Source organism: Aythya ferina (assembly GCF_964211825.1).
Source record: "Aythya ferina genome assembly, chromosome: 4".
NCBI lineage: Eukaryota > Metazoa > Chordata > Aves > Anseriformes > Anatidae > Aythya > Aythya ferina.
Window position 1 is genome coordinate 8,290,727 of NC_140300.1, and position 27,391 is coordinate 8,318,117.

Below are 27,391 nucleotides of genomic sequence, written 5' to 3' on the forward strand. Positions count from 1 at the left end.
TTCAGGAATATGCATATATTTATTTATTAGCCATGTTTCAGTTTGTATTCAGCAACTTTCATATGACATGAAGGATCTTTAATATCTGTTAGAAATTATTAAGTGCATATGAAGAATAAATACAAAATAAAAAGACCGAGTCTCAGACCTAAAGACCTCTGAGTTATGATGATGCAAACACAAAAACAGGTTTTGCTTTGGGATCAGAAGAAACCAGAAGACAACTATCTCTTGGTATACACATGTATATGTGTGTTGTATCATCTGTTCATTGATGGGTGCTTAGTCAAGCTGGAATTAGTAACACGTCTTCCTTTGCAATCAGCTCACTCTGACTTTGAGCACAAGCCAAACGAATGCCTACAGGATAAAGGCTAGAAGAGGAAGATCCTCCTTTTTCTTCAGTATGGGAAAGCAAAGAGGCTGGGAGAAAGGAAGTCCATATAGGCATGGGGCAGTAGTGAAGATAGCATTCAGCAGGATTTGAATTCAAAGCACAGTCTGGGAAGAGAAGTGTTTCTCACTTCCATTTCTCAGGAGGAAAGCAACCTTCTCCAGGAGTTCAGAGCAAGGTCTGCAGAGGTTCTTTCTTTCCATCTTGTCCTTCTTCTGTCCATCTTTCTAAATGAAACTGCACAACCCACCACTTGTCTAGGCTATGCCTTCTTTCTACTTTGGAAGACAATTGTTGCAGAAAGTCTAAGTAACATGAAGTTACCAGCCTAAGTTCAAGACTAGCTGATGATTTAGTTTGAGAGCTTCCATTCTCACTTTAAAGGAAGAACAAAAGTAGCAAGGGCATTTCTGGGATAGAAAGAAAACGTATTTTACAAAACCAATCAGTAAGTATTTCTGCAACTGCCTAATTATTCATATGGCATTGTTTCAGTGCACACATTCAACAAGAAACTCATGAGCTAGGCAGTTATTCTTCTCTCTGCAGTATACACCATGGACAATGTTTTTCATTTGAAGGAATTGTCTGGGAGAGCAATGGGAAAAAGCAAGGATTACGCCACTCTCATTGCACCACTGTCATTGAGCCCCTTACCCTTAAAACTTCAATGAGGTTGTGCCCAGCCTACAAATCTATAACATTGATGTCCTCATAGCTAACCAATCTATAAGCATGTTAGAGTACTTTTTCATCTGTCTTTTTAACAAATAGAGAGTTGAAGGCCATCTCTGAATCTCCATACTCTTGTCAGGTTTTTCTCAAGTCTCAGTGCTTCAGAAATGCAGAGACAAATAATATGCATGTGCATATGGACAGTGCACAAATCATTTCTGGAGTGAATCCACTGAAGGCAAACTCCAAGTAAAGCAAGTAAAATCATTACCCAAGTAATGAATGTATTCCCTCTGCATTATCCTGGCTAATATTGGCAGTGAGCGTCTCTTTGGAGCAATTGGTTGTCATGCACCTGTAATCATGCTTTAACACAGCAGCTTCCTTGTCCAAGCCCTTCCAACCACATTTGACCTTGCATCTGAACCACAAGGGCCAGCTTATTACCTGGTTACTAACCTTGGGACTGAGTAACCTGTCCTGAGTTAACAACTGAATCAGGGGGAAAAGGAGCATTGCAGGGAAAAAAAAAAAAAAAAGGAGAATTGCAGAGGAAAAGGAGAGCAAGGTGCAGCACGTGTTGAGCAGGGTGGATGCCTGGGACGTTTTTGGGTGGCTGAAGTGCATATGGTATTGGGTTACGGTTGAGTATCGACTGATATTGATGTATGCTTGCGTTGATATGCTACAGCCACAGTACCAGGGGTTACCTGTCTGTGTAGAGGCGTCACTCTTTGTTTAGTCCCTTCGGTTGTTTGGTAACTATTTGCTTTGCCTTTCTTTGCCTTTATTATTAGTGAAGGGGGACCAGTACATTCTTAATTGGTTTAAAATAAAATAAAAATAGGAACAATATCTTGAGGAAATCATCCTGCTCTCACAAAGCCACCAGTGACCCAGTAGAGGTGCTGCTGAGATTGAGACCTAGACCTCCCCCCCAGACACTTGGCTTTTTATTGCTCTGTATTTTCCTGGTTTATAAGCAAAACCAGAAAGCTTCTTCTCTCTTATCTTTCACAGGATGATGGCCGAACATCAGATCACTTAAAAACCAATTAGCCAAAAGCCTTTCACTCAGGCAGGAGCAGGATCAGCTTGACCAAAACATTGTGCTCTGCGCCTGCGTTTGTCAGGGGATGACTCCAAATAACACTTGGGTTCTAGTCACAAAACAAAACCAGCTAATGTTTCTGCTGAGCCAAGACTGTTTAAGGATTTCATATGCAGCAGACCAGCTTCAGACAGAGGGACTGTGCCAGACTGGTGAATTCTCTTAAACACTTCAGTTTGTCTAAATCAGAAGGGGAAAAAAAGCCACTTTCAGCAAGGGACTTAAATAGCTGTGCTAATTTACCCCGTGTTCCTTAGGCAGTGTGCCGAAGGGAAGTCTTTTCCCATGTTTACAATTTTGGTCATGGAGAACATACTAGGAAAAAGCCAAAATTCAGTTCATCCTGTCATAACTTACCAAACACTGCTCATTGCTAGCAGCTGGAGTAGCCTCTTTTGGGGCTTACAGGATCTGGTCCCATCTAGCTTTTCTGTGATTCCCTACCTTTCAGGGAAGAAAGCATGTATTGTCCTGAAGAAAACAGGCTTCGGGTTATTCCCAGTTCTTTTATCTGCTTCCTGTATTAACCAGGAAAACCATTTCACTGCCACTACACATTTCATTATCAGCCCTTATCTTGCTGGCTGAAATTTTCTCACTGCTTATTTCTGTATCCTGAGAAGCGATTTCCCCAGAAGTCGCCTTTTCCCAACAAATTGCCAGCACTGTGACAATTTTCCATCTTTCCTCCCCCTACCCTACCTCATTACAAGATATTTGTGCTGACAGATGAAGGTGGGACCAGCAGGCATCTCCCTGCACTCAGTTCCACATCTCAGGATGTGCCATCCCTGCCAGAAACTGCCCAAGCACTGTTCAGGCTATGCCCAGCCTTACCTCCCTTGGCTCCTTCTGGAAGCCTGTTTCAGAGCCATGCTGCTCAGGTGGCTGGAAAACATCTTCTAATTTCCTGACTATGTTTATTAGTGACCAGCTTATATGCATTTGTTCTTCTGCCAGCCCTGCCTTTTGCTCTTTTCCCTCCTTCGTATTTACTTCCCTGATGTATTTATAGACAGCAATCACGCTCCCCTCATTTTGCTAGGCTTAACAAGCCAATCTCTTTTAGTCCCTTCTCATAAAACAGGCTTTCCAGGCCCTGATTATGCGACATCCTTGTTGCTTTTCTCTGCACCTGTTCTTGTTTGAATTCATCTCTTCTGATAAAGTCAAAACAGTTTAAAATCACCGAAACATCCCCCTGACTGAAGCACTGGGCTTGATTAGTTTTCAGCCAGAAACATTACAATAGGCCTTGATATTATATTATAAGAGCTATAAACAAAAGCAGCCAATTTTTTTTTTTCAGATTCAGATATAATCTAATTAGTACTTGAAGGACCAAAATGCTTAATAAAGTGGCTATTCTGGCTACCCAGCAGATGTGTGGCTGTGATTGGCACGAAGCAGATGCTGGCTCTGTCTACGACATTGCTCCATTCACTGCTGGGGGAGAATCTATTTATTTAACTCTACTGGTTAACCTTTATTTTTTAAGGTTTTCTGTATCATCCATCAAACCGGGAGGATTGCTTTTCACAGGTGCAAATGAGTCATCACATGTGTTCCAGCTTGGAAAGCATTCAAAAAACTAGGGGCTAGGGCTAAAAAAAAATAAAAAATAAAAAATAAAATAAAGGAGAGAGAGGGAAGAAACTACAGTCTCATGGCCCTCACTGGGATGTGGCTGTCCCGCGAGAAGTGGGGATGGTTTTTCTTCCACCACAGGTTTTGTGCTGGTTTCTGAGATCCTTGTCAGCAAACGTCAGAGGCTCTAAAGCTGAGCCCGACCCGCAATGAAACAGTTATCCCAGCCTTAAAGGCAGGATTAGCTCCCCGAAGTGGAGCAGAGAGCCCCTCTGCACTTTTTAACACCTCATGAAGAGATCTGGCTGCCAACAAAAGGAAAATCCTAATGTGTAAAAAATGCATAATAATAAGGACTTTGGCTGAGTGGAATTCCATCACGGATCAGATGAAATTGCCTTGTGCAAGTCGCTGAGGGCTTCATGCTATGCTAAATGACCTTTGTACCATGTAAAATGGGCACTGCTGCAGGATGCGGGAGAACCAGGGGCTGGGCTGCTCTTTTCTTTTCCCCCCCTATGGAGTTCAAGCTTGTCAAGAATACAACAAAAACGAGGGGGAGAAAGAGAGGGGAAGAAACGTCCCATTGAATTTTTCATGAATGATTTTTGTCAGAGGAGAAGGAACATCTGTGTTTATGAAGGATCCGGTGGGGGGGGGGGGTGTGACACAGACAAGGCAGGATGTGACCGACCGGTCCTGGGTGCCCAAGAGCATGTGCAACACCTCACGTGAGTTGTAAAGAGCAACCTGCACTGCAATTTTTAAGGCTGTAGTTGAAAAGGACCCTGCCTTTGCCTGCCTGAGGCTCCCTGCTGTGCACTTGTATAGGGGTAGATGATCCCCAGAGGGTTTGAGGCCGAAGTTTCAGAGGTCTGGGCAAGGTGCTGATGCTCAGCACTCTAAAAATCAAGCTTCAAAATGATGAAAAAATCCACAAGCATCTCACTCATTGGGGATGCTTTTTGGGTTTTTACGAGCAGGCAGGACCATGCCCTTGTGCGCACAGGACATAGGGCTGTTCCTGGGGGCCTGCAGGCCCTGGGAGAAAGTTTTCTTTCCCCACTTTTTTTTTTTTTTTTTTTTTTTCTGGGGTTTCCTCATCTTCCTTGGAGGAACCTGACACTGGAAAGGGGAGGCAGGGAAGGATGTGTGGTCTGGTCCTCCCAGAGGTGTTAACTGACGGTGGCCTGGGATCACCCATTTGGGGCTGCACTTAGCACCAGATTAGAGACCAGGAATGAGAGTCCCCCGACTCAGACGCGCAGGAGCAGTGGGGTTCTTTACCTTTGTCTGCAGTAAGGGCTGTAACCATTTTCATAAAGTTGAGGGGGAATTTTACTTAATGAATTTCCTCCTCTTGCATGGCTGAGGACACCTGGGAGTTCTCCCACAGCTTATAGCACAACTTTGGGTCTTTTACTGAAAGTTTGTTATGGGGAGCAGGGGAGATGCCTATGGTATGCGAGCACAGCTACTGAAGGCATGTGGAATAGCTACTCAGTGGTGGCTTTGGGACTGAACATGTGTTGCAGAGCTGCCTGGGGTGGAGGACTGGGCTCAGCATCAGGGCATTTATTGCCAGCCCTGCCTCCATCCCATTTACCCCACTAAGGACCGGGACCAACGTGCTAGGAGCCACACAAGCACGCTGCAAAGGCTTATACCTGCTGACCCAGTGTGCTGCTAACAAATAAATAGTACAGAATGATCCTTTAATAACAGAGAAAATAAATTGATGCCCAAAACAGACAAGAGGAATCCAAAGATATTTCAACAATCGTGTTATGCATGTCTACTGAAGCAGACTATGGATGTCTGCTGTCATTCGCCCCGTGGCTTTTTATTTGATCTGGCTGTGCATCAAATTTCAATTTTCTGAAGAACTCACCATTCAAACCATGGTCAGATTTCAAAATAAATGTTTTTCACCAGAGCTCCCCAGGTCAGCAACCACTGAAAGTTTGCCCAGAAGGCTGATGAAGGGCTCTGGAAGAAGAAGCAGGACTGCTGCAGGCACACAGCACCCAAAAATCAGCCCTTGATTTGCTGTCAAGACTTGTATTTCTGATGCTGCCTGCTGCTCCCAAATAATCCCACACTGCCCCACACCTACACACCCACATCTCCCAAAGGGTGAACAAGCCTGAACAGGCAGAGATGAGTATCAGCTCAATGGCAGCAGATACCTGAACTGCTTCAGCCTCCTGACTGCTCCCCATGCAGCTCTTTAGGCAAAGATGCCCCTGAGTAGAGATAAAAACTCACGGCACAAGCGGTGCTCCCGAAGGTCAAGTGGCACAGAGAAAAGCCAGCCAGAGAGGAGACACAGAGCTGGACTCTTGGCTTCTCTTTCTGTGCACTCCACTGCCCTTTTGCATGACTCGAAGCTGTTTATTCACTCTGCCTCCAAATCTCTTTTCACCTATCTGTGGAATTCATGCCGATCTGCCAGGAATTTTTCATGAGTTAATTTGGTTTGGGATGCTTGGAAGAGCTGCTACTGAAATGTGAAGGGGATTTTTTTTTAATATATATTTATATATATTTATTATTATTAAACCTTGTTCCTCCCCCTGCCTCTCTCTCCCCACGCTGCCTGTGGCCAGAAGGTAGCTCTGCTCCTTACGGAGTGAGCGATTCCACAAATCTCCCTTGAACTTTCCTCCTGAACGGCTGGTATCAGATTCTGTTGGAGATCTGATCCATCTGGAGATAACAGGAATAATTTATACTTTACAGCAGTTCATGCTCTTGCCCAGACATTCCCAGTGCTGAGGCAGGGAGGAGTCTACCTCTTGGAGGACAAGCAAGAAAAATTGCCCCAGTGCCTCTTTTCCTGGTGGTGTCAGAAACATTTGACCCCGGTGACATCTGATGTCCCTTCCCTAGCTGAGATGGCCTCTGAACAAACACAGGGAGCACAGGGACCATCCTCACAACTCTTCCTTCCACGCTGGCATCCCTTTTGGAGTGATTTTGCTGTTGATGCATAGCTGAATACCTGGGCAAAGCCTAAGGGAGGTGGAGGTCTCCTCTGCCCCACCAGTGCTGCTCATGGTTGCACACCCATCACAACAAACGTGGTAGCACCAGGGCGGCTGGGCGAGTCCCTTCACCTCTCTAATCCTGAAACGAGGTCCTGGTACCCCCTGGTGAGGCCCTGAGGACTGTTCCCCAGGCCCATAGCGGGACCTTTATGTATTTTTTTGTTGCACTGTGCCCCACGGAGCAGAGCCAGCAGTGCTCTTCCAACCCTCGCGGCCCTGCGGACACGGCACGTTCACCCGCACGGCGCCTTCCCCCCATACCAAGCAGTTCCCCACACAGCAACCCCTTTCTTCTTCAGTTCAAAGTGCCCTGGCACTTCATCTGGAAAATCCTTTAAATCTACATTACCTCTGCCTTATTTAATCTTTTCGGGAGCGCTGACATCCAGTGCATGAAAAAGAGATTTTGGGCTGAAAGGAAAGCTGCCCCCGATCACTTCTTGGGGCTAAGTTACAAACTGAATTGGAAACTGGAAGGTGAAAAGAATATGTTACCTTTTAAGTGTCACATTTTCCTCTGAAGAAAAAAAAAAAAAAGCCTTTTAACTGAGCTGTTGCAGAAGGAGTAGAAATAGCATCAAGCCACGGCCCTAGATTTTGTTTTGTGCTTTGAATGCTCCTAAACAGGTGTCTTTGGGTCTCATTTTTTTGTTTGTTTTCCTTTTTTTTTTTTTTTTTTTTCCCCCAGAAAACAGAGCTACCAGGCACATACTCTGATTCAGAATTTGAAAATCCCTCAAACTGGGGTTAGTTTTATATCTCTGTGCTGAAGCACTGATGTGCAAGTGCCCATTGCTTATGGCACTTCATAGCACAAGGCAGATTCATCCTCAGCATCAGCAGCATAGGAAGGGCCCTGGGCACACTGAAAACTTCAGAAGGAAAAGCAGAAGGGAATCTTCAGGCAGCACCAATGCAGCTGAACACCATAAGTCTCTATTTGTGATAGCACAGGAGTGCAAACCGCAGCACTACTTGGGGCTCACTTGGTTTTAATTTGAGGTGTCACAGACTTTGTGTGTCCCACTTGAAGGATGTGCAGGGATTTCTTGCACAAACTGATGGAAAAAGGGTTTGTAGGTGCCAGTGGCAGGAGGTGAGCACGGGGGCAGAGACAGGATGGGGAGATGCAGAGACGCACTGTGCAATTCAAAAGAAGATGGAGGGAGAAGAAAGACTTGCTGGAAACAACGTTCCATGTCTGTTTCTTCCCTGTATATCTCATAAATACCATCATCTGCAATCTCTTTTCTTCCCCTTTCAGCTGCACCAGGATTGCTTGGCTGGACTTGGGGTCACCAGCCCCTAGGGAAATTCCTATATGGTGACTGTTCACTGGGCTCCTTGCATGGGCAACCCTGTCCTCCCTTTTCTGAATTTAGGTTCTGGCAAAATTCTCTGCCTCCTTTTTCTCTTTTTGTTCAGGACATTCAGCTCAGTTTTGACAGAACTTCACTTTAGTAGAAGTTTTGACCAATTAAGAAGAAGAAAGCCATCATTTCCCTACAGAAAAGATAATCACTGTTGTTTGTGAGTGAACAGACTGTAGGACCCTGATAAGAGCAGTGTAACAGAATAAAAATACTATTTATATATCAGACAGGCTGACAAATGCTGATTAAAATGTCTCCTTTCACAATCAAATGACAAATATAATATAAAGGCATATTTTCTTATCTATTAAGGAGCTTTCATAGCAGCCTAGGCCAGAAACCCTGTGATATTGCACAGTATCCAGTAACGGGAGAGCTCTTTACAGAAACAGGCATGAGCTACAGGATATCTTGGCTCAGCCCTTCCCTCTGACAGTGACTTAAGAGGTCCTATCATGGCTCTATTCTGTTATTTATGCTTGGGCATCTAGTGCTGTTGGGCTTGGCCTTCAGTGTCCTTAGTTCAGTGTCCTTACTTCAATGTTCAGTGTCCTTACAGGGGAGCCCTGTCCTGGCGCACCAGTTAAAGGTTTGTTGGTCTTCCTCGGGAGGCTGGTGAGCTCCTGTGCATGCTCCTTCTGCAGTGAGCCCACTGACTAGCAAAACCAAATACAAACAACCAGGAGCAAATTGCGTTGTCTTTACTCAATAAAGCTGATGGGCATGTGGCGTGGGAGCAAGGCAAGCCCCAGGTCAGGCTGCCGAAGACTTCCCCATGGGTATCAGGTGGAGCCTGCCCTACCTACAGCTCTGTGGTGCTTCATCTTGTTCCCATCCCCTCTGACAACCCAGAGGGGTTGGGAAGCCCTGGTTCAGACAGCTCTGACTCACCAGTTCTCCCAGCCTCCTCCTGGAGCAGGAGTGGAGAGCAAGCCCACACCAGCCCCAAAATGATTGTGTGTTCTCCCCCACGGCAGCTGCATGAGGATGTGACCATGGGGAGATGGAACCACATCGCTGCTCCTCATCCTTTCCATCCCACCCGTTGCATACAGAGGACAAGCACAGGGGGTCCTGCTCATACCTACCCCTGGACCTACAGCCCAGGATGCTCAATGTGGTGGCAGGAGACCAAGACTAAGAGGACAACAGCACAAAAGGACGGTGACAAAGCAGGGAGCTCAGCTTGCATCCCTGGGAATGAATCCCAGTTCACCCCACTGGGAAGGAGACCCCCGCCCCATAAGGGAAAACACTCTCACTCAGCACCCATTTTGCCAGTGCTTATGCAAGCACAAATCTGCCATTGCTCCTCACCACCATCAGCCTCTGCCTCTCCTAGGGCACCCCAAATGTGTAGCTTGTACCTGGGGATGCCTGAGGCGAGACAGGCTTGGCTCCCACAGCGGGCAGACAGGTGAGCGCTGCTGGTACCGCGGCTCCTCCGGGGGAAGGACTGCCTGATTTATCTCCAGCCAAATCCTCCCTGATGTAAATTGTAGGAGCTCTCTTGGCAGGGAGCCCCATCCCCTTATATAAGCTGAAATATTGCCCTGTGAGATTTGGCCACGGCTGCCAGATTGCTGAGCTGTCTGTCTTCAGAGAGGGCCCCAGGAGAGGAGGGAACGGTTGTGTTTGGGCCACTTTTGTCTGCAAGGTAAATATTATTGAGCTTTCTGGATGGAGATGCCTCCGCTCTGCTGTGCTAAGATGCTAGGAATTCAATTTGACCCCGTAAATGACTTTCACAATTAAATGTTTGGTCTGGGTGGGATTTTGAGGGGGAGAGGGGAGTTTATAGGCTCATGCACGCACACACAAAAATTATTTTTTTTTAAAGAAAAATTGAAAATGTCACAGCACTGTGTATGTGGATAATAGCTTTTCAGATGCTGTAATCCCTTACCCCTTCTGCCCTTCTTCCCCTCCTTCCCACACACACACCAGCATCCCAGTCCCCACCAGAGCCAGCAGACTGGCTGGGGTTCAAAGTGTTCCTTACATGATGGCAGGTTTCAGAAGAAAGCAAAACTGGTGCTCTTATGTTTGGGTTTTGGTCTGCACTGTGGCTGCTGACACTCCCCAGTCCACTGCTGGCTGCTGGAACCAGAGGACTGGTGCAGATGCTCATGGGGGACATGCAGCGGCTCCATCTGACCTCAGGGACTGGCTGGCTTAGGGCTTTGCTTGTTCCCAGTGGTCCTGCCACCACGTCCACCCAGCCAAATTGCTTCAGCAGCATTTTGGCAGCCACTGAGCTCACATGGAGGTGAGCAGAGAGGGGCTGAGGCTGTGGAAGTGGGCTGTCTCTGGGGTACCTATCCTGAATTGTGGCTCCTATTCTATTCTATGGCACAGCTGGTAGGAAAGGTCAGTGCCCAAACTGATGGCAAAGCGCTTTTCAAGCTACTCCTATGCTCACAAAGATTGGGCTTGAAGCCGTGCTCATGAAGAAGGAGCAGGAGAGCCAGGTCTGGACTTCTGGACTTCTGGACCTGGTGACAACTCAAAGCCCCATGCAGCAACCACAGAGGATGATGATTGTCCCAGCTCTCTGAGGGAGACCTTTCCCTTTCTGTCCTTGACCTCCTGATCCCCTTCAGGAAGACCTGTTGCAGCACGTCCTGCCCAACCCTTCTTAAAATCACCGTGCTTTGAGCCTGGCTCAGCTTTGCTGTTTCTGCAGCACCAGGAGAACAGCTGGGATGTGCTTTTCTCTACCTGCAAGGGCAGTGAGGAAGCAAATCGCTGACTGTGCTCTCACTGCCTTCCTCAAGGACTCTTCCACTCATTGCAGACCCCTTTTCACCAGGCAGCAGAGAAGATCCTCACCTGAACCCCCCAAAAAAGCAAACCGGGGACTTGAAGCCTGAGATGCTGAATGGGGTAAACCCCAACTTTACAGTAAAACAGCCCCCCAGCCACTACTGTCATGTTTCTCAAGGGCTGGGGTCCATTGTTAGAGAACAATGCAGCATTTTTATAAAAGAGGAGAGCACAGCTAATAAGTTCACTAACTGAGAAAAACACAGCCTTTTAATATCTCTCTTTGTGACTCATAGTGTGAGAGCCAGCTGTTACTACTGGAGTGAAATTCCTTGCTGATTAGTCTTTTAAAGGGCTTCCCAGATAATTAAATAATGATTTCTCTCCCCATTCATTCCTAGTGACAGGAGAGCCTGGCAAACCCACTAAGCATGGAAGGGCAGCATGTTTTCCCAAGCCTTATAGGAGCTTAGCTATTCTGTGGCTAATCCGGTGCTTAAGCCCAGCCGTGGGTCCCTGCACCAAGCAGGAGGCTGCCCTGCCTTCCTGATGCTCCAGGGGTGCCTTGGGTTTTGCTGCCGAGACTCCAAAACAAGGCTGTAGGCCAGGGTCCTGTTTTCACCTGCAAAAATATTACAGGAAGGATGGCCTGACCTGGCCAGGCAGATAAATATAATTTTTTTTGCCTAAACCTGTGAAGGAACCAAGCTTCTCCTGGGGTTTGCATGAGCTCAGCAATGTTGAGGATGAATCCATCTCTCTTTGTGCTTCCCAGAATGTGTTCAGGGTCACTACTAGAACAAACCAGCATCTGAAATGGAGACAATATAGGGTATTTCTGGGATAACCTGAACACATCTGACTTTACCACCAGATTTCTGAGTCACGGCACCATTCACAGTGTATTTGCTCAGACAAGTGTTTGAACTACACAGCCACATGGCCACCCTTGTGTACCTTGCCATTGGCCTGGTGGAGTTGGTCTGGATCTCCACCAAAGCACAGAAGCTGAAGGAGAACCCCCCTATTCATCAGGTGCAACGCTGGGGCATAGCTGATCAATGTAGCATTTGGAGTAGGCATGCCTTTACTTAAATAACTGCATCCTCACTTTGTTTCAACTCATTTTCATCTTCATTTTTAGAGGCTTCTAATCTCACGCATTACTAAATCAGCAGGAAATTTTCAGGGCTTGATACCTCTGCAGAAATTAAGGTCAGAAATTTGTTATTTTCACCACCAACAGAAAATGACTTTTCCTTAACACATATTTTACCAAAGAACAAGAGTGGCTTGTAGCTTCAGTTCTGCTGAAACATTTTTTCCAGTGAACAGATGCTTTTATTTAATTGAAAACCAATCAGAAATATCAGCTGAGACAGAAAAACATTGACCAACCGTATAAATATGTGGAAATGAACTTGTGAGGTTTACCCACGCCTAATTGAGAATCTGTTCCCATGGTTAATTGAGTGTCTGTTTAGGGGCAAGATAAGGGTGGGATAGATAAAAAGGAGGAAATATTTAAGAAGCAAGTGCTCTATCAGCAGCATACTGTAATGAGAGTCTAGCAAAAAAAAAAAAAAAAAGATTTTTTTTTTATTATTTTTTTTTAACTAAGAGCCATCTGGCCATCTTGGCAAGGAGAAAAGATGCACCATTAGCAAAAGGCTCTTTCTGAAGAAGTTGTTCCAACTGAAATGCAACCCACAAGGCGAATGTAGGCATTTGGAAATGTTATAGATATATCAGCACTGCTATAACCATTGAATTGACAGGTAAACTGAGGTAAAAGGTTGTTTGAGTAACATGAGCATAGGACGAAATCTGTCAGTGGTAAAGGCACAGACCCTTCCCATCTCTTTGCTCTGATGGTGAAGGAAGCATCACCCAGCTATAATACAACGAGGAGATGGGGAGAGCTCTCTGATGGCAGATTTTGTATGAACTCTCCCCAAACCTGCAGCCTTGGAAGCAGTGGGCATTGCAAACTTTTCCATGAAAGCCTGGCTGGGGGAGGATTCTCCTATAGAAAGCTTGCATTTAAATAGCATTGAGCACTTAGCTTGACAAAAGGCAGGAAATTCAAAGCAAAGGGTGACACTCTATCTTTAACTTACATTTTTATGCCTTTTATTCCTTTCTTCCCCACAGTGCAAATCAAGGACAGGGGGTCAAATTGATCCCTTCGGGAACTCCCTGCATTCAGTAGTGCTCTACCAGAAATGTTTGGTGGCCCAAATCATCAGAGTGTTTTTTTTTTTTTATCTTTTTCTTTTTTTTTTTCTGGGAATAGGAAACTTAGACATGATTTTCAGATTCACATAGCAGAAGACCTCCATAGCCACCAGAGACCCAGCAGCACGGGTCCCAGTCCCCTACCCCTGAAGAAAAGGTTAACACCAGACAGAGATGGTAGGAGACAGGATGCTTTGTAAACTGATAGTGTTCCCTTTGATCTGAGAAAAGTGAGGGAAGGCAGAACCTTTTCCAGATAACCCGTGGAAAGAAAGCAGTTCAGAGCATGAAGGCTGAGCTTCAGCAGAGGCTGGAAGAAAGAGGAATCTCTTTTGAAAAGATAAATGCTCCAAAACCCCAAAGCTGAGCTCCCCTGGCAGGAGCTATCTTCTCTATCCACATTTTTAATTCAACAAGATATTATTTTTACGTATGTTGAAACAATTTTAAAATGCCGAAAAATAAAAATAAAAATAACCATAACACAATAGAACAAGGTGAATTTGGGGGATTGTAGAGCTCTGCCTGGAGTCTCAAGCATCAGGAAGAAGTTCAAACTTAAGGTCAAAGTGCTACCACCCCTAATTCATTTTTATTAACTGTGTCCTTAGGAAAAAAAAAGAAAGAAAGAAAAAAAAAAAAAAAAACACTAAAAAAATCTCTCAAGCATCACACTCAGCCCATCAGACAATGTCATTTGCCACAAGACAGGTCCCTATTGATCTGCCTGTACATTTCTAAGGACTCTCAGTGCAGGGGCATAATGGAGGACACCTTACCTGAGCAGTTTAGGATTCTCTTATCCTCAGTGCCCTTGACTCCCATGAGCCAAAGGACACCTGTTAGTCTCCTCCTGTGCAAGGGCAGTCACTGCCTACCTCATCTGTCTTCAAGGACGGTAGGGGAAAAATTAGTGACTTTGAGAGAGAAGTTGGAGTTGTAGTGCCTCTCTATTCCTCCCACTGGTGAGGATAAAACTGAAATAACTGAAGACTGTCACAGCCTGCACTGGAAAACACATCAGAAAATCCCCCTGTGCTGTGGTGAAGTCTGCCCAGGCTCAGCCCCTGGACCAGACTCCTGTGACAGGTACATGGGACAACCTCACTGCTTTAAGCACGTAATGCCATCAGGGGATGCATAAGGCCTCCCTGTAGTGCTGTTCTCGTGCACTGAGAAGTAGATTTTTCCAGCAGTAAGTAGCTCACTAGACAGGGATGGATTTCACTGTAGCAGCTTTGCAGCTGTAAGCATGATGCACATCGATACCATACAACAGCTCAGCCCTCCCAGCACAGGCTGGACTTCTGCATGAAAGAGCAACTATCAGCTAACTGAGGGGGCTTTCACGCCAGCAGCAGAAACCCTCCAAAGGGATTGCCTTGCTGTTTCAAAGGGAGCCTCTGGGTGAATAATTACCCTAAGGTTGCATCTTGGCCTTCCTAGCCTTGATGGTCCCTTTTTAACCGCACCGGGAGGGGAGCAGCAAGACCACAATGATGCTGTTCATGTTTGCAGGCAGAGCTGCGTGTCCAGATAACTCCCCTTCTGTTCGCCCACCAAGCACAGCCTTGGCATTGTGGCTGACACTAAAAGGCTGATTTCTGGTGCCTTCAGCTGCTTCTCGCAGCCAGTCCCCAGCAATCTCGGCTGGAAGCGTATTGATAAAGCAATGAAACCCCAGCCGTGGGAGAAAGGTCCTCAGCCAAGCTATTTGGGGTTTTGCCTTTTTTTTTTTAACTACCAGGGAAAAATGATAATCGAGTCTCTTTGCCATTCTTAATTGGCAAGGGGAAAAAGCAGTGCAAGAAGTAATTAGTGGAGGCAACTTTCTTTTAATAGGAGACCACAGTCGGCTACCCCAGGCGACCCAAGCACATCAGATCGTGCAGGGACATTCAAAAGTCAGCCACAAAAGCAGAGGGACTCCTCCGCATCCAAATGTTACTGCCCCCCTTATATTGCACTATAAAACCGAGGTGTCAAAAAGGCTAGAGATTTTACACTTCGTGTCAGCGTTTTATAGTCATTAGACTAATTATGTCGGTGTTTTTACCACCTTTATTCTACTAATTGGCCTAAAAGCCAAACAGGGACATCATTACTTTACACAAACAAGCAATTATTGGGCTATAAACACACCCTGGTCTGTGTTCGGGGGTGAGGAGAGAGCGCTCCTAATGCTCTCTCTGTGGTGCCTGCCACAATACCAGGCATTACAGATGCACTTGACTTCAGGGCTGTTGACAAAGAGGCCTCAAAGCCGCTGATACACGAGAGAAACTGGATATTTGTTACCTCCCTACAAACAGATTAAGGAAAATGGCAGGGGTCCAGGTTCAGCCCATGCGTTGCTCTTTCAGTGCCAGGGTAGCTTGGCTTCGTTTTGGGTTGGGCTTCGTCGTGTATTTGCTTTCCTAGAAAGGGACAGCTCTGCGAGCAGAGCCAGAATAATTTGTTTATGAGACACCCATGAGAAACGTTTTATTTCCAAGAAATTTGGTCTCCTTGCAGGCTACTGGGTGAAACATTAGCTATGAGTTTCCAAGACTTGTCATTGCCTAGAGCCCTGTGAAATACATCTGCTTTGTCCTAAAGGGCAGCGCCTTCCCAGGTTGTACTGCCTGGCAATTCCTCACCGGCTATTTCTCTCCTAGCTGGGCTGTTTCAGCAACTGCTTCCAAAAACCAGTGACTGCCTCCTTGCTGTACTGCTGGCTACACTATTTTGTTCTATGGCTTGACACATCTTACGCATTTAATCACTGTCTGTGTTTGAAATTAGACTTGGAGGAGAAGAAAAGTTGGCAGGAGGAAAATTAGCCAGCATTAGGAGAACCAGGGAGTGTGTCACCTTCACCTGGCAGAGATCTGGGCTCTTTGTCACCCACAGCAAGACTTTGTGGTACTGTAACTCCTCCTGGAAACCACATCACACCTATTTCCAGCAGCTGTGGGTGCAAGGGATGGTTTGGAGGGGCATGGAAAAAAAAAAAAAAAAAAAAGTGAAGTCCCACATGCATACGCTGATATTACCATACTGGCAATATCAACAGCATCATGATCTAATAATTTTATTTTGCCTCCATAAAGATACCTTAACATGTTACCATCAGATGAAGTTATAGACTTGGATTTATCTTTGGTGACATGTAAAGCCCACATATTGACTGTTCCTTGACTTAAAGAGGCCATAGAGATTCTCTGTAAGCACTGGCGTCTAAGGAAAAGACTAGGGAATTGGAAGGGGGAGGATTATTTCAGGCAAAACAGGGAATGATGTTGCACCTCCCAAAATTCTCTTCACAGTTTCCTCCCAAAATTCCCTTCCAGCTTCCCCTGACTGTGATAGTTCTTAAATCTGATATTAAATTGAAACACAGCTTTGTTATGAACCGTTAAATAATAAATGTGCTTCATATGAGGGAGCTCTGATTTTTAATGTTGGTTGAAACTATCCGTGTAATTAAGCTGAATTGTGATGCTGAAAACGTCTGTGTTTAGCCTAAGTAAAGTGCTGGAGACTGAGACCTCCCCAGGCTGCTGAAGGGCTTTGAAATCCTCGTCTCCTCTCTGTTGTTTTATGCTCTTTCCCTGAAAGGCATCATCGGGGACTCTCACTTCGAAACTGATGACACATTAGAGTTAAATTACACATGAAGTAGAAGTCAAATGCTCAGTATATCCCAAATGTGTTCTGCAGAACGACGCTGGCTGCTGTATTTACTGAGCACATCAGATCTCTGACTCTACGGTTCCTTAAACTAGCCAAGTTTTTGTTTGGTTTTGTTTATGCTCCATAAATCCATTTAAACCGAGCTATAATAGTTATTTTTAAGCTATCTCTCAAACGTTTTTAAGTAACTTCTGTAATATCCAACAGAGCTGGCTGCTCTCCTTTGGAAATAAGAAAACTGCAGCTTCAGGGAGAGAGGCTATCTGAACAATGTCTCCTCTAAGCAGCCCCGAAGCACCGCATTTCCAACTCTAAAGGGAATTTACATGTGTTTTAGCATCAAAGGTGGATCCGACGCTATCATCTAGGGACTGTCATGTTATCTAAGCTCCCGCATATCAGGAGCACGATAACATTGTGTGGTTCACAGCTGCTCCGGGAACTACATATTTTCTGACTTAGCCCAGGCTCGGATTTATATAAACTGCCCGTGATAACATCTGCCCAGGACCCTCCTTTGAAAATGTGCAGAGATCCTGCCCAGCTCCATGCTGGAGCCTGCAGAATGAAAATCAAGTCAAAACTGGAAAAGAAAAAAATATAATAGTAATTAAAAAAAAAAAAAAAAAAAAAAAAGTGGCAAAACACTTCTCTTTCCCCAGCCTTGGTTTCGCGATGCCCATCTCAAGCAACACGTAAAAATGTTTGGCGGTGAAGGTAGAACAATGAAGATGTCAAGCTTCTTGGGAGCGAGCTGCTGTGTCTTGTCATGCTTGGACATGAACGGGGAAAAAAATGTCTTTATTACCCAGAATGGTAACCTTGAAGTGCAGCGGCTGCTTGATCCTATAACTTTCCCATTAGAAGAGGGCGCCCACAATCTTAATGAGGCACAATAAGTAGATTATGAGACCGCCTTTGTTTTGCTAAACAGCAGCTTTTCTGCACAGAGCATCACAAAGGTGTGCAGGGGCCTGGTGCGTGGGGCCGCTGTGACCGATACGCCGATTTGTTCGGTAGGGCTGGGGAGAAGAATTGAAGAAGACAGCACCAGTGTGCAGCAGAGCCACGGGGGGCGGGTGCCAGAGCTGCCGAAATTAGACTCATCAGTATAGAGGCTCTGCCCATTGTATCTGGGCTATAAAGCTGTCAGAGGAGAGCCCGGGTGAATGTTCCCTCGTTCCTACCCTGGCGCTTCCTCCACTCTCAGCGGAGAGCTAAGCCCCAGGATCTTTTGTTTGCATGAGAAACCACTGGCATCTTACATTTATAAGGACTTTTAAGGCTCTGCTATGAAAAATAACTTTGTCTCGAAAATACAGGGGATTTGGTGGTTGCTGTTGGGTTTCTTTTAACTGCCTGCAAACCAGCTAGTGAGCTTGTGTTCTTTGAGAAGTCTCTTTTGCAGAGACATCAGTGGTTATTTAAGAGGCAAAAGAGAGCATAGCCTTTGACCAGGCTGCAATCTTTCCACCTTGCATATTCATTTCAATGCCTGGGTAAGGAGACTGCTCCAGGGGCAAAAAGCAGCCAGATTCCTGCCTCTGTAAAAGGGCTGGATCTGGTGAAAAGATAAGAGGAAAACGGTGGGAATAGCAAGTGGGCTCATCATTGCCAAAACAGGCTCTGTAGCAATGTTTCTGCAGCCATTCCTGTGCTGGATGGATGGGGAGAAGGGATCAGTAGTGGTTGAACCAGTTTGCAGGCTGAGGTGTAGCATGCAAAATTGCATTCCTGTTCTCTGCTGGTTTTAATTACGGCTTCCCAACGTTTGAGGATCAAGGTTGTGGAGCTGCAGGTCAAATGAGGACCCTGTAGCAAGGTTGTTGATGTGAAAGTAGAAAGGCTGCACAGCTGAGGAGAAAGTTTTGTCAGCCCACTCAGATGTTTGTTGGCTGCTTGTCATTGCTCCGGTGGAAATGTAGATATATGGAGAAGAGTCTCTCCTATTTTACTTTGGCATCTTCATATGAATCTGGCAACAGACAGAGAGAAAATATAAATCTCGGGAAATCAAGTAGAAATAGCTGGGTTTTTGGATGTCTGGGAAGCTCTGGTTTGTGTTACAAATGCACTTCTGGTTCACCTGGTGAAGGTTGCTCAGTCCCAAGTTTTACCTCTTCTCATCCACATGGGGAAGGGCATGCTGTGAATTGCAGTGCAGAACATCCCATGGCCTCTGGCAAGTCCATCCCAGACCTCCCTCATTCCTTGGGCTCTGCTGCTCAATACTAAGTATTGAAAGCCTGGCCACAAGGCTTTTGTAAAAGATTTTCTCAGGCTAGAATGAAAATTTCATGCATTCAGTTCTTTTGATGGATCTGTAATTATTTGCTGGGGAGTTTCCCTGCAAGTCCTTGGTCTGGATTTGCATCTGGAATTATGTTTTCCTGTTGATTTAGTAAGTTCTGAGTTTTCTAACCTCCCCCCCCCCCCCCCAGAACTAATGCAAGTGTTCCCACTGAACGGTGGCAGCAAGAAGGACAGAAGGCATTTTCATCTGCAGTTTGTCACTGAGCACTCCTTCCTGAGTGTGATTACTACTGTTTTAATGCTGGTTTTAACCATCATGGACTGAGACCCCAATATGAGAACTGCTGGATCAGAGCAGATAGGAATTGGAAAGCTAGCTCCTTTCCCAGAAAGGCTGAGTTGGGACACCGATAACCAAACATGAAGCCAAGTAGCCAACTGTGTCATCCCCAAGAGCAGACATTTTCTTACCTAGTCATTTCTCACAGCACAGGAAAGAAGACTCAATTACTTGGTCATATCAAGCAACTCTTGAACCAGTGGCTGGGATCATCTCAGTCAGATGAAATTAAGTGCAGCAGGAATGTAATGGAACTGATTAATGTTACAGCAAAAAATAATGCACATAGGGAATGGTTTTAGATGTCAAGTATCTTGAATCTTCTCTGTATTTGCTAAAGAGAACTACAAAGCAATTCTTCCATACCTGATCCAAGCAGCTACTAATGCATCTTACCTACAATGAGGCAAGTTGCAGGTGTCTTGTCAGGACCTCTCAGTCATACATTTGCTAGCTGTAGCATTGTTTTGGGCCCAAGTGGCAATGAGTGACTGAAAAAATCCTCCTGGACACATCATCAAAAATTAATCTCACAGTCTTTCCTTTAAACTGTCCCAAAGAAGTTTGGAGAATTTTCCCAGAAGATTTCCTCCTTGATCTCTGAAATCCCTGGTTGGTTTATTTTTTCCTCCCCACTGCTGCTCCCTCCTCGCTCTGGGAGCTGCCTCCTTCCAGCACTTGGCCAGGGATGAGGGCTCAGCTCTCAGTCATGGCACAGCCTTTGCATCTTGGCAAACGCATCGCAGAGCATCACACAACAGGCAGTATTTTTAAAACCTCTCTTTCCATGGAATCCAATAAAATAAAATAAAATATTGCAGCCTGATCTCTGAGAAACCCGGGAAGACCTCTTCAGTGCTGGCATACCCAAGACCATCATTATGAGCAAAGAGTCCATTACCCCCTTCTCCAGGCTGTAGATCCTTGGAAAACCACTCTGAGAGCCCACCCTGGACCCCTCAGGAGAGCAGGAGATGCAGGAAGGCAGCTGGGGATGTGGTAGCACCAGCATATTCCAATATAGCAAACGCAGCCTCGGGCTGCCCGCTCACACCCAGGACTTCTCTACAGAGCATCTAGGGACGTGTTTAGATAAAAGATATTGTTGAAAATCAATCTTGTTTTACAACCTTTTTGTTGTTGTTGTTGTTGTTGGCAATACATGGGTTGTTGGAAAGGGGACAGTTAGAAAACAAATCAGAATCTGTATTGTTGTCCAAGGGGTAAAACTATTGTCCAAAATCAAGCATAAAACTTGTTAACAAGCAAGTGCACTATTGGATTTAATGGCAACAGGAGCAGGCAGAAAATTATCACAACTTGCCCCAAGCACTCTGAATGCAGCCCTTATGAACGAGCCCCTTTGCAGGGATGTTGTTTTATTCCTTTCCTGTTAATTTTTTAAGGGTTTTGTCTTATTTTTAGCAGCAATCCTGTTTTGTTTTTTTTTTTAATTTTTTTTTTCCTGATATATTTCTGTAAATAATAATCAGCTCCTTTGTGGCAATGGTTCCATATTGGCAGTGGTGTGTAATGCTTTCTTGGAGGTGGCAAGAAAAAAGGGAGTGATTTGTTTCAATGGGTTATTGTTGAGTGAATGCAAATATCTGCAGCCACTGGAGCAAATAGGAGCAGGGGATTAGGCGCAGGAAGCTGGCTGAGTGGCATAGGCCATCTGTCCCGGTCCTGAGAAAAGAGGAATCTTGTTTGCAGTGTATGTTAATTAGTTAGCTGATTGGTTCAGCTGTCACCTTTGCAGAGTGAAAGCGCATGGACACAATTAAATGCATGTCCATCTATGTTTATCAAAGCACGTGTTTTTAGGCTGCATTGGTTTTTAGGTGTAATTTTGTCTTCTCAGGGACCACAAGGATTCCTTGCTATTGTGCCCACAAATGAAGGGGAGGAAAAAAAAAAAAAAAAAAAAAAAAAAGGAAGAAAGAAAAAGAAAGAAGAAGAAAGAAAACACCTTAATTAAGACATGATCTGGATTGTTTGCTGAAGCGTCTCTGACCGCATTCTTTAATGCACTTGAAATTATCCATTTGCATCAATAGGCGTTAGCTGAATTTATTTCCATTCAAATGTATTCCCTTGATGTTTCTGCAGAAGGTGGTAGGTTTGGAAATACATGTATGGCAAGTTTGGGCTCCTACAGTGCCCCCATTCAAACACAATGTCAATATCCTACACTTGAAAGGGACCCGTTAGTTAAAGTAAAACACTCCCCGGTTTGGGGTGGGTTTTGTTTTTGTTTTCATTACATTGACATCTCCAAGGCAGCATCGCCAGTAACTTTCCTTGGGAAGAAGTTGTCTGCTTGCAAGCCCCGGGGAGTTATTTCCCATGGTGTCATTTCAATTATTTTTGATTTATTTGTTTACTGTCTTCCAGTCCTTGTCAATGCACAATGGGCCACGTCTCCCCCTCCACCAGCATTCAGGGCCCTGCCCGCAGGGTTTTGGGATGCTGCAGAGTGCCGTCAGAGCCACCAGCACCTCGCGTGCTTTAGGGGCTTATGCAGAGAGGGAAGGCGAGGGGAGAAGGCAGGTCAGGGGCGAGGGATCCTCCCCGCTCAGAGATGCCGGCGTTGACCTTCACACAGAGGCATGAAAAATCTTCTGAGGTTCCCAGTCAAAGGCCTGGAGGAGCAGCCGGGGAGCTTCTCTTCTGAAGCTGCTTTGCAGCAATGGAGGATTTTTCCTCACTTGCCCTTGGAAGAGGAATCTGTCACCAAGCCCACTTGGCTCAGGCAAGTCCCAGGGAGAGGAGCTGCACAACCAGGCTGTGTTCACAGCCTTGGCTCCCCAGAGGGCATGACTGGAAGGGAACATGAGTGGAAAAGACACAAACATCTGTCGCAGCCTTCCCATCCTCTGGTCAGATCTGGTCCCTGCTCCCTAGGTATAAAACCAGCCAAGGGACACATCTCCATCCCCTGGGGAGATGACCCCCTTGGTGTGCTGTGCCCTTCACCTGCATGTGCCCACCTGCAGGGACTCCCCAGAAGCCAACAGGCTGAGTCACAAGGAAGAAGAAAACTCCAGGAACTTCCTTTATTGCAAGAACAAGTGCAAATACACTCAAAGGTCCAATGGCCAGAAGAAGGGGAGGGGATGTCCACATCCAAAAGTTGCAGCTCCCAGTTGTAAGCCATGTAAAAGGAATATGCATCTGTATGTTAAGGGCTTGCATCCTGCCTGGGGAAAATGCACTCTACTGGGAGCCTGGAGTTGGGTGAAGCAGGGCTATGGGATGTCTGTGTGGTGATAGGGTTGTTCCCAGCTAATGGGCCATTTTAAAAACCTAGGATGTTTGAATATTCATCTCTGCAGAGATAAGACATCTCCCATGCATGCATAAATTGCTAAAGCATGTAGCAACCTTCAGAAGAATGTATGTGATACCTTCTTGTCCTGTTTCATAGGAGTCACCCCTTGATAAGATGAGGGCTTCCTTTCTTCCTTCCCTTCCTTCCTTCATTCCTTACTTCCTTCTTTACTTACTTCCTTACTTCCTCACCTCCTTCTCCTTTTTTCTAACCTGGAGTACAAGATATTCAGCTATACGGAACCTCTCTGTCCTGTAGGAAAGGTGAAAGTGAGGATGGGTGAAACCACTCTCTTTTAGTTAGTGATGCTAGATCCCACCAGGAGAAACACCTAGTCAGTGTCACCAGTGTGGCCTTTGATGGGTAAGATGGGCAGTCATGGAAGACTGCTCAGCCCCTGGCAGAGTAAATTAAACACACACCCCTGGCCGTACTCCTCTTTTTCTGTATGATTCATGGCTCCTGGCCAACTGAAATATTCACCAATACCTTCCATTGGCATCACGCTCTTCTGGGTTGTGTGCAGATATGTGTATCTTCTTCCTTTTATAAGACAAAGCACTAAATCAGCTATATTTATAGAGAATCAGCAGATGGCCAGCAAGCTGTTAAAAAAAATAATAATATCTGTCAGGCTTGCAAATCTGAAAGGAGAGCTCAAGCAAACCTCAACAGCACCTGATGTGATTAATTTCTGGAGCTGTATTTTCTCTGTGAAACTATCCAGGGCCTCTAGCGCACAGAGGGAGCAAGAAGTTACATGGGTGCCATGACAGCAGCATTTAAGAGATCCTGGGGCATTCTTGCAGCCCCCAAGTGTCCTTACTGCTGCCCAAGGTTGTGCTGAGACTCCTGCGTTAAAGAGGGGAACCAAAGGTGGGCTGGGGTTTGGTTTCGATGTGGGATGACATGAGATGGATGCAGCCTGGTTCCTGCACCCAGCTGCTTGGGGCTGGAGTGGTGCAAGGGTGACCTACTGACTATGCTATTTCATTGGCTCTTCTGGAGATTACTGAATGTCCCAGGCCTTTACAGGGGCTTTTGGGAAGCCTGGGAGAAACCCCTGGGAGCCCCAATGTGAAAATAAAGAGAAAAGCTGCTGATGCTGAGGAGGACAGACACAACCCATGACCATTGCCAACAAGTGAGGGTCAGATGGGAGCCCTGAAGGAGCAAGCAGACTTGCTCCCAGCATGATCTCAAAATGTCCCAACCAATGCAAGACTGGAATTATCCCTTTTTAACTTAACCACTCTGCACAATGTTTCCTAGCAAAGGGATTCATGTCACAGTGCTGCAGTATTTTATCTCTTGTCCAAGCTCGCCTATAACCACTCTTTAAAACCCAGCGAGCAGTAGGCATAGGGTGTCACTAAACAGGGCCTAAAAATGCATTTAATAGTGAGGACTGCCAAAAACCCTAATTAAGACAGGTAACACTGTATATTAACATCAACTGGGCAGAGTAGCCCCTGGGAGTTTCGCCTCATAGCAAGTGCAAAAACACAACTTGTCCTCTCTCCAGGAGGCTTTAGGACGCATTAGCCAAACTGTTTTAAAAATACACTTTTCCTTCTAATTTAAACCAGCTCACTGCAGCCAGTTGCTTTGGAGTCAGAGTTTTTACAGGCAGAGAGTCAGTTTTAGTAAGGGATTTAATTCATGGCAGAACATCGCATGACAGATCTGTCTGGCATTGGGGCTGGGAGCACCGCTGTGCAGGAGACATGTGTCATGCTGGGGGTCTCAGCACCCACTGGGTGACACCGCCTCACTCGCATCCCACTGAGCAGGAGGAGTGAGTTCATGCCCGAAACTAGCCAGTCCTTCCTAGTCATTACTCTTAATTGCACTACTACTCGATTCCGGACTGTCAGAAAATTATCCTGATTTGCCACTGCCTTTCACAGAGGTTTATACCAGCACAAATTGAGTGCTAAGTGGGTGTAAATCAATACCAACCCTTGAGCTGAGACTTCTGGCATGGCAGCTTTTCCATACATTTTCTCTAGCTGTAAAGGATACCCTACGAAGTGGAAAATCAGCTCCTCCTTCCCTAACATTGCACACAGGACCCCTAACACAGGGAGCAGTTCCCATTTCCCAGCCTGTCCTCAGCAGTGTAGCTCATGTGCCCACACACGATTTTCCTTGCAAACCCTCGCCACCTCACTTTTTTAACTCCGTGTTTCCAACACTGGGTGATAGCTGAACATCTCCCAGGTTGTTTGTCTTCAATGGAGATTGGTAATGCTCTGTGTTACAAGAACCCTCTCTCAATAGCCAAGTTTTTCCTCTGAAAAAATAAATAAGGCTCCTCTCCCCACCCCTCAGAGAAAAACCCTTCCCAAAACCCAGTGAGAATCAAAGAGCTTAGCTATCCGGGAAAGCTTATTTCTTAAAAGGGACCGATGAAGTTATTTTGGAAGACAACTACCGGAGGTATTGCGAGACCGTTGATATCCAAAGCTGTCATAATATTTGACCCTCAGAAAATAGGAACATCCATCCCCTGGGTAAACTGGCTGCAATAATATCAAACAGGGAGCAGGAAAGAAAACACTTGATGTCTTTCGGCAGAGGGAAGCGGTGCTGCAGCAGCGCTCCTGGGCCAAGCACACAGGTACAGCAGAGATCAAAAGCCAAGCTGCAAGTGCTTCCAGTCAGGAGCCTTTCATCTGCAGCTCTGCAAGCGTTTAAAGATGAAAGTCCTAGAGTTTCACTGGGAGTGACGAAAAACATTCCTTAGGACCTCGCTTGAAAGCATGGCTGTCTGGAGAATGGATTTATATTTTGGGGTTTGCTCTTTTCTTGTTCCCCCCTAACACCCATAGGATTTGTTATACATGCCGGGACAAATGCAGAGGTAGGTCAGCTGCAGGCAAAGGTGGCTTCATGCTCCCCTCTGCAGCACTAGGACATACCCATGTCCTTCTCCACCAGCCGAGGGTTGCAATCCCCTTCAACCAGACATGTTGTACCTCGAGCACTGTTTTCAGTGTTGGGCCTCTCACTACAAGAAGGACATTGAGTGTCCCAAATTTTTGCAGAGAAGAGCAAGGGACTAGAAAACAAGACTTATGAGGAGCAACTGAGGGAACTGGGGTTGTTTAGTATGAAGAAGTGGAGGCTGAAGGGAGACCTCATTGCTCTCCAGAACTATCTGAAAGGAGATTGTAGCGAGAGCGGTGTCAGTTTCTTTTCTCAGGTGACAAGTGATAGAACTCAAGGAAATGGACACAAGTTGTGCCAAGGGAGGTTTAGAGTGGAGTGGATGTCAGGAAGAATTTCTTCATGGAGAGGGAAACACTGGAAAAGGCAGACCAGGGAAGCAGCAGAGTCCCCATTCCTGGGGGTATTTAAGATATGTGTGGATGTGGCACTAAGAGACATGGATTAGAGATGGGACTTGGTAGGTCAAGTTGATGGTTGGACTTCGTGATCTTGAAGATCTTTTCTAACTTAGATGATTCTATGTGTGCAGGTAACATAGTTTTATTCCCCCAGTAAAAAAAAGTTTTTTATTTAACCTTCTCCCTCCATCACAGGTCTAAAGAGACATGTGGAGATCTCCATGTTGAGCAGCCAGGGAAGGAAGCAACTAGACCACAGCTGCTGCAGGAAGCATTGGCCATGCAACTATTCAGTGAATTCTCGCAAATGATGGTTCTGTTCTCAGAAATAAGGATCACTCAACATACGCCTCACAAACAAGAAAAAAAAGAGCAGGGGGGATAAATTCATGGGATAATTTATTCACAATGAATAATTCAAGCAGAAGTGACTACTCCAAAGATCAGGTCAAAAGTTGAGTGCTTGAATAAATGAATTGCCCTTTCACAAATATATAAAAAGCAGAAATCTCAATATTTATCATTTGCAGACACACAAATATTCCAGAACAACATTTTCTAATGAAGTGGGGAGGGGTGTTAATAATAAATTCTATTGATAACAGGAGTTAGAAAAGCAAATAATAACTGACTGGAACATGTTTATATATGAAAAGTGACTTTTCAAACAAACTGTCAACAGTGGACTGCATTATAAGACTATTAGGAAATAGGAACTCTGTAAATAACTTGCCGACCCAGGCAATTACTGAACCTACTGCCAGTAAATAAGCATTACCTTGGAGCACGAAGCAAGCTGTCGCAAGCTTGGAGACATATGGCGAAAGCACAAGCAAAGAGGTTGGAGATCCCCTGCTGAGACCAGACATGCAGGCAACTGAAGTAATAAATGGAAACCCTCAGAGACATCTCCTGGTGTCAAAGCCCAGTCCCCACCCTGGCTCGGTGCGAGCAGGGTTTTGTAGCCACTGCTGCCCAAAGACATGGGGCTGCCCACCTCCAGCCCAGCCAGCATGGCTACTATGTTCCTCTCCTTTTCACCAGAATCAGCCACATCTAGGCTCCATCTCGCTGGGGCAGACACATGTGAAATGCTCAGCTGTAATGTGCATGCCCCATCAGATCCTTCTCTGCAGTAAATTGCCCATGCAGGCTTGCTGTGCTTTCTTGCAAAGACATTGTCTGTGGTTCCTCCAGGGCTTAATCCTACAGAGATCCAAACTGTGACTACTGTCTCTAGATGCA

At 45.7% G+C, this 27,391-nt stretch overlaps 1 long non-coding RNA gene across 1 annotated transcript; it reads right to left on the bottom strand.

Moving 5' to 3' along the window:
• LOC311436402 lies at positions 1-27,037 on the bottom strand. The gene is made up of 2 exons (XR_014692816.1): positions 26,925-27,037; positions 1-804 (listed from the first exon to the last, which is right to left on the bottom strand). It is a non-coding gene; the product is annotated as an uncharacterized lncRNA (long non-coding RNA).
• Between the last annotated feature and the right edge of the window lie 354 nt (positions 27,038-27,391).